This window comes from Bison bison, unplaced genomic scaffold, assembly GCF_000754665.1.
Source record: "Bison bison bison isolate TAMUID 2011002044 unplaced genomic scaffold, Bison_UMD1.0 scf7180017863683, whole genome shotgun sequence".
Taxonomy (NCBI): domain Eukaryota; kingdom Metazoa; phylum Chordata; class Mammalia; order Artiodactyla; family Bovidae; genus Bison; species Bison bison.
The window spans coordinates 360,454-368,028 of NW_011494255.1; positions in this window are offsets into that span (position 1 = coordinate 360,454).

Genomic DNA, 7,575 nt, shown 5'->3' on the forward strand with positions numbered 1-7,575 from the left:
GATGTGTGTAATCCTGACTGATTGTGATTCTTGTGGTTTATTGCAGTGAATAATGAAATCTAATATTTTGTGTTCTTATGAACAAGTAAGTATGCCATGCAGTTTACTTTATAAGAGTCATGGACATAATTTTTAGGATTAAGAATGAAGCCATAATACTCCATACTTGTAAGAAAGAGTAGGACAAATCTATAGGAATCATCTGATCCTGTGCAGAAATACTGTGTCTTGCAGCGGTTGCTGCAATAGAATGGGTGTATGAAGTACTTAGTACATTTAATAACTGCATCTCTATTGAATATGTAGAGGATTTTCCCATTTAGTATAGCAGAATTTAAGAAAAATTGAACTTTATACTTTTCAGATACCATTTTTAGGCTCAAATGTATCTTGTGATATTTCTATTGCTTTTACATGTTAAAATATCCATTCAGAAGACATGTGCCTTTTTTACAGTATACAATTTGCTTGCCTTAACATTTGATTTTTCACGTGTCTTATATTTTCATATCTTTCACAAATCTTTCCTTCCTGCTAATACTTTATTTGACTCCAGTATTCATAAATTGATATATACATATATGAACTGAATGTGCAAGTTGCTCAGTTGTGTCTGACTCTTTGCGACCTCACGGACTACAGAGTCCATGGAATTCTCCAGGCCAGGATACTGGAGTGGGTAGCCTTTCCCTTCTCCAGGAGATCTTTCCAACCCAGGAATCAAACCCAGGTCTCCCACATTGCAGGTGGGTTCTTTACCAGCTGAGCCACAAGGGAAGCTCAACAATACTGGAGTGGGTAGCCTGTCCCTTCTCCAGCAGATCTTCCCAACCCAGGAATTGAACTGGGGTCTCCTGCATTGCAGGCGGATTCTTTACCTACTGAGCTGTCAGGGAAGCCCCATATGAACTGAAATTGGTACTAATTTTGATTCTACCATGCAGTATTAATCAGGCAGCAGTGTTTCCTGTACCATTGTTTCCATGATTTATGCCATTGTGCTTTTGTCCTCATGTGAGAATAAATGAGTCTTTCTATTGCCGTCTTAATATTGAGCCATTTTTGTATTCATTAAATCCACCTTGTCATGGGGCAGGTACCTGCAGTTTTGTAGTGAGGCAATACATTTCCCACTAAATCAAATTCACAAGGGAATGCTTTCCCTTCTCATCCTCCTCCCAAGAACACAGCTTTAAAAAAATATGGTGTTAATGAGATTTTTAAAGCCTTCTAGCTGTGTGATGGAGAAGGCAATGGCACCCCACTCCAGTACTCTTGCCTGGAAAATCCCATGGACAGAGGAGCCTAGTGGGTTGCAATCCATGGGGTCTCAAAGAGTCAGACACGACTGAGCGACTTCACTTTAACTTTTTACTTTCATGCATTGGAGAAGGAAATGGCAACCCACTCCAGTGTTCTTGCCTGGAGAATCCCAGGGACAGCGGAGCCTGGTGGGTTGCCGTCTGTGGGGTCGCACAGAGTCAGACACAACTGAAGTGATTCAGCAGCAGCAGCAGCAGCACATTTACATTTAATTAAGATTTCTTTCTTTATTTAAACTTTGTTCTTGCCCATAGAATGACTCTTCATAAATCAGTGGGAAATTGTCACTACCTAAATTTTAAAATAAAATTCTACAAATCTAAATGGAAATGACAGGGTTCAAAACCAAAACTAAATCTAGACCTGGTTTATTGAAGAACACAGGCAACTAGGATTTGAGTACATTCTGGATTAAATGCACTATTGTTATCAGCCAATCCAGGGTCAAATCAAAGTAATCATCTGCCCCCAATCAGGGACTGAATTTAGACCTAACACTTAACTTCTTTGTGTTGGTATTTGCTTCATCTTTATAAGGAAGATAATACTGTCTGCCTCATAAATTTGTGAGGAATAAAGAGGCTACTACATGTGTGTCTTCCATTGCACTGATTCATACACTACAAGTGTTCTTTAATGATTATACATTCAACTGTTGGAAGCACTGATATGACATGAAAACAAATTCTTTCAAAATAGGAAGTATTGGTACGTGGAGAATGTTGGATTTCCGTTGACCTGGTACCTGTGGTCCACAACTCATATTCCCATTCAGGACCCTCTAGCTCAGAAGACAACCATCAGTTACTCAGACCTGACAGCATGGCTGCAGGTGATTTGGCAGCAGGATTCATCTTATTATCACAGACAGTATTTGGAATGCTGGGGAATTTCTCTCTTCTTTACCATTATCTTTTCCTGTATTGCACTGGATATAGGCTAAGGACCGTCGATTTGATTGTGAAGAACCTGATCATAGGTAACATCTTGGTTCTGTTCTCTGCTGGATTCCACAGTACAATGACAAATTTTGGGTGGAATCATCTCAACAGTGGATCTGCATGTAGATTTTTTGCATATGTTCGTGGAGTGGGCAGGGGAACATCCATTGGCATCACCTGCATCTTGAGTGTCTTCCAGGCCATCACGATCAGTCCCAGGAACTCCAGGTGGGCAAAGCTTAAAGTGCAAGCTCTCAAGTTAATTGTCCCTTCAATTTTCCTGTGCTGGATCCTGAACCTGCTGGTAAATCTAAATTATCCCATTTTTGTGACTCGAATAATGAACAACAAAAGTGTCACTAACAGAAAAAGTTTCAGACATTGTACTGCTATTCATCATGATCGTTCCGGAGACATATTTACAGCAATGATGTTCTTCCCTGTTGTGTTGTGCTTTCTGCTCATGATCTGGACAAGTGGCTCCACAGTTTTCATCCTGTACAGGCACAAGCAGAGGGTCCAAAACTTTCATAGGATCAGTGTGTCCTCCATATCCTCTGCTGAGTCCAGAGCCACCAAAACCATTCTTCTCCTGGTGGGCATCTTTGTTATTTTTAACACTCTTTCCTCCATCTCTTATATTGTTTTGGGTCTTTTGAACAATCCTAGTTTGTTCATTTCGACCATGTCTTCAATAATCACTTCATATTTCCCAACTGTAAGTCCCTTTCTGCTCATGAGTAGTGACTCCACAATATCCAGGCTCTGCTTTGCTGGGAAGAGGAATACAAACGCCCCTACCCTTACGAGAAAGATGTAAATGGTATGTGTTTAGCTTTTATTCATTTGGCTTGTTCGGTGCTTCCCTCAGAGTCCTAGGTCAAATTGTGAGTGGTTTACCAGAGGATGTTAAACAGGAGTGGTGAGCATCTTTTTCAAAGTAAACAATGGTATGGGAGTGTTGATAAAGAAGTATTATGTAATTATCTTCTCAATATTTCTGTAATGGGTGTATTGCTAGTGCTTGCATTGAGTTCAGAATTTATGCAATAATAAACACCAGGTCCACAAACACTCTCATTGTTATGAAGTATACGACTGTGTAACTTAAATGGATCACTGTAAATTTCCTAGAAATGGAGCAGGCATGGAATACTAGGAAATGGGTGAAAATGGAAGAGAATGTGGTAGGTCATTGCTGAAACTGAAGGCAGTGGTGCTGGAGGGGAAATTCAGTCCTTCCACAAAGCTTTTGGAAGCTAGTCATGAATTTTGTCCATTATATTCTTAGAATGAAGACAGTCATTTACATGAAATATGGTGTTTTGTGGGGAGATGAGCATGTTTCAACATTTTCATGTAGAAACATCCCGGCTGACCTGAAGAAGGGCAAAGTAGAAGATAAAAATACATTTTACCATAGTTTTGAGCAACATCAGGTCATTGTGAAAATGGAAAAAGATATGAATTGCATGGGAGTGGGATCTGTAAAAGACAGAATTTTCATTCTTTTGTGAAAATGACTTGAACATACTGGGAAGGAAGAGACTTGAAGGTGCATACTCATATCTTCAAATCTATGAAATTAGTTTGCAGTGGAAATGTTCATTAAGTTTGGAGCACTGTAGAAAGAGCCACTTAAAAAAGAAAAACATGAATCTATTCTATGTATATAGAGTTTGTGGTTCCTTGATTTTCAAGGGCAAATTGAGCATTACCTTGGTTTTAGGAAAGATTTTTCTATGGTTGTCTTTGTATTGACAACCTGCAGGCAATAAAAGTATTGAGAATTCAACCACTTGAAAAACAAAATAATTTTGACCCAATGGATATACAGACTGAATATCACTTCATTATTAATCACAAACTGGATCACAAAGCAAGAAGAAGAAAATACAGACATGGCCATACCTACGAGTATATGTATCTCTCTCTCTCTCTTCGAGTTGCATAAAGTGTATTTTTCATTTTTGTATTTTAATCCTATTATTTGACCATTATCTCTTGGGAAAACAGCTAATGAATGTAGTAACAAAATTTTGAGTAATTACTTTACTTACATTTAGTATAATAATTGATACTTTTGTGTATTGATAGTTTATTTTCTTATTTTATCTCTGTTAACTTTGTTTCAATGAATTTTCAAATATAATTCTACCTTATAACTTTGATCTTCTCTTTGAAAGATGTATTTTCAGTATGTGTTAGCTTTTACTGAGAAATTTAGCATAAATTTAAAAGCAAAGATATATGAATATGTATAGACGATTAACTTTGCTCTAACCTGAAACTAACACAACATTGTAAATCAACTTGTTGTTATTGTTCAGTCGCTCAGTCATGTCCTACTCTTTTTGACCCAATGGACTGCAACATGCCAGGCTTTCCTGTCCTTCACTATCTCCTGGAGCCTACTCAAACTCATGTCCATAGAGTCAGTGGTGCCATCCAACCATCACATCCTCTGTCATCCCGTCCTCCTCCTGCCTTCAATCTTTCCCAGCTTGAGGGTCTTTTCTAATGAGTTGGCCCTTTGCATCAGATGGTCAAATTACTGGAGCTTCAGCATCAGTCCTTCCAAAGAATACTCAGGATTGATTCCTTTAGAGTTGACTGGTTTGATCTCTTTACAGTACAAGGGACTCTCAGGAGTCTTCTCCAACACCACAGTTCAAAAGCATCAATTCTTTCATGCTCAGCCTTCTTTATGGTCCATCTCTCACATCCATACATGACCACTTGAGAAACCATAGCTTTGACTATACAAATCTTTGTTGGCAAAGTCATTGCTTTTAATATGCTGTCTAGGTTTGTCATAGCTTTTCTTCCATAGAGAAAGCGTCTTTTCATTGAATGGCTGCAGTCACTGTCTGCAGTGATTTTGGAGCCCAAGAAAATAAAATCCGTCACTGTTTTCATTGTTTCCTTATCTATTTGCCATTAAGTGATGGGACTGAATGCCATGATCTTCATTTTTTGAATATTGAGTTTTAAGCCAGTTTTTTCACTCTCCTCCTTCACCTACATTAAGAGGCTCTTCAGTTCCTCTTTGGTTTCTGCCATAAGGGTGGTGTCATCTGCATATCCGAGGTTATTGATATTTCTCCTGGCAATCTTGATTCCAGCTTCATCCAGCCCATCATTTTGCATGAAGTACTCTGCATATAAGTTAAATAATCAAGGTGAAAACATACAGCCTTGATGTACTCCTTTCCCAATTTGGACCAGTCAGTTGTTCCATGTCCGGTTCTGTTACTTCTTCACCTGTATACAGGTTTTTTGACCTGCATATACTTGTAAATCAACTATACTCTAGTAAAAATTTTAAAAGTGGAATAAAAAGTAAAAAATGACATTCAGTGTCATTTTATCTAATGCTGTAAGGACATTGAAATAATAATCTTTATTGTACCTCATTTTCCCCCCCAAAAGGTCATCATGGTTATTGTATTTTAAAAATGCTTCTTTGAACATTGCAGTGCATGTTACTTTTTTCCCCCCATACCACATTCCATGTATTTCCCTGACCAGAAATCAAACCCATGCCCCTTCTGCAGTGGCAGCACCAAGTCTTAACCACTAGACCCCCAGGAGAGTCCTGCATGTTACTTTTGAATTAGTGTTTCTTTTAAATGTATAGTCAGGTGTGGAATTGCTGGATCATATACTAGTTCAATTTGAGTGTTTCTGAGAAACTTCCATACTGTTTTCCTTAGCCGCTGCACTAATTTACATTCATGTTAACAATGTACAAGGGTTTTCTTTTCTATACAAACTGGCTGCATTTCTGTTTGTCAGTTTTCTTGATGCTAGCCATTCTGACAGGTATGAGGGGATACCTCATTGTTTTGATTTGCATTTTTTGTTTCACTTTTATTTATTTTTGGCTAAGCTGGGTCTTTGTTGCTGCCCTGGCTTTTCTCTACTTTTGAGGAGCAGGGATTACTCTTTGTTGCAGTGCACAGGCTTCTCATTGTGATGGATTCTATTGCTGCCTAGCAGAGGTTCTGGGGCACAAGGGCTTCAGTAATTGTGGGTTGCAGGGTCTAGAGCACAGGCTCAGTAGTTGTGGCCCATGGGCTTCGTTGCCCTGTGGCATGTGAGATCTTTTCAAACCAGGGATAAACCTTTGTCTCCTGCTTTGGCAGGCAAATTCTAACCTCTGAACCACCAAGGACGTCCCTGATTTGCATTTTTGATGATGAGCAGTGTTGCATATCTTTTCATGGGCTTGTTATCCATTTGTATGTCTTCTTTAGAAAAATATCTATTCAGGTCATTCATTGATTTTTTATTTGAAATTTTTGGTTTTTGATATTGAATTTTCCTTTTAATTAATTAATTTATTTTAATTGGAGGCTAATTACATTACAGTATTGTAGTGGTTTTGCCATACATTGACATGAATCAGCTATGGGTGTACCTGTGTCCCCCATCCTGAACAACCCCAACCAACTCCCTCCCCATACCATCCCTCAGGGTCATCCCAGTGCACCAGCCCTGAGTACCCTGTCTCATGCATCAAACCTGGACTGGCGATCTATTTCACATATGGTAATATACATATTTCAATGCTATTCTCTCAAATCATCTCACCTTCACCTTCTCCCCCAGAGTCCAAAAGTCTGTTCTTTACATCTGTGTCTGTTTTGCTGTCTCGCATATAAGGTCATCATTACCATCTTTCTAAATTCCATATATATGCATTAGTATACTGTATTGGTATTTTTCTTTCTGACTTACTTCACTCTGTATAATAGGCTCCACTTTCATCCACCTCATTAAACTGATTCAAATTTATTCATATTAATGGCTGAGTAATACTCCATTGTATATATGTACCACAGCTTTCTTATCCATTCATCTGCCAAAAGACATCTAGGTTGTTTCCATGTCCTAGCTATTGTAAACAGTGCTGCAATGAACATTGGGGTACACATATCTCTTTCACTTCTGGTTTCCTCTGTGTGTATACCCAGCAGTGGCAATGCTGGGTAGTACGGCAGTTCTATTTCCAGTTTTTTAAGGAATTGCCACACTGTTCTTCATAGTGGCTGTACTAGTTTGCATTCCTACCAACAGTATAAAAGGGTTCTCTTTTCTCCACAAACTCTCCAGCATTTACTGTTTGTAGACTTTTTGATAGCAGCCATTCTGACTGGCAAGAGATGGTACCTCATTGTGGTTTTGATTTGCATTTCTCTGATAATGAGTGATGTTGAGCATCTTTTCATGTGTTTATTAGTCATCTGTATGTCTTCTTTGGAGAAATGTCTGTTTAGTTCTTTGGCCCATTTTTTGATTGGATTGC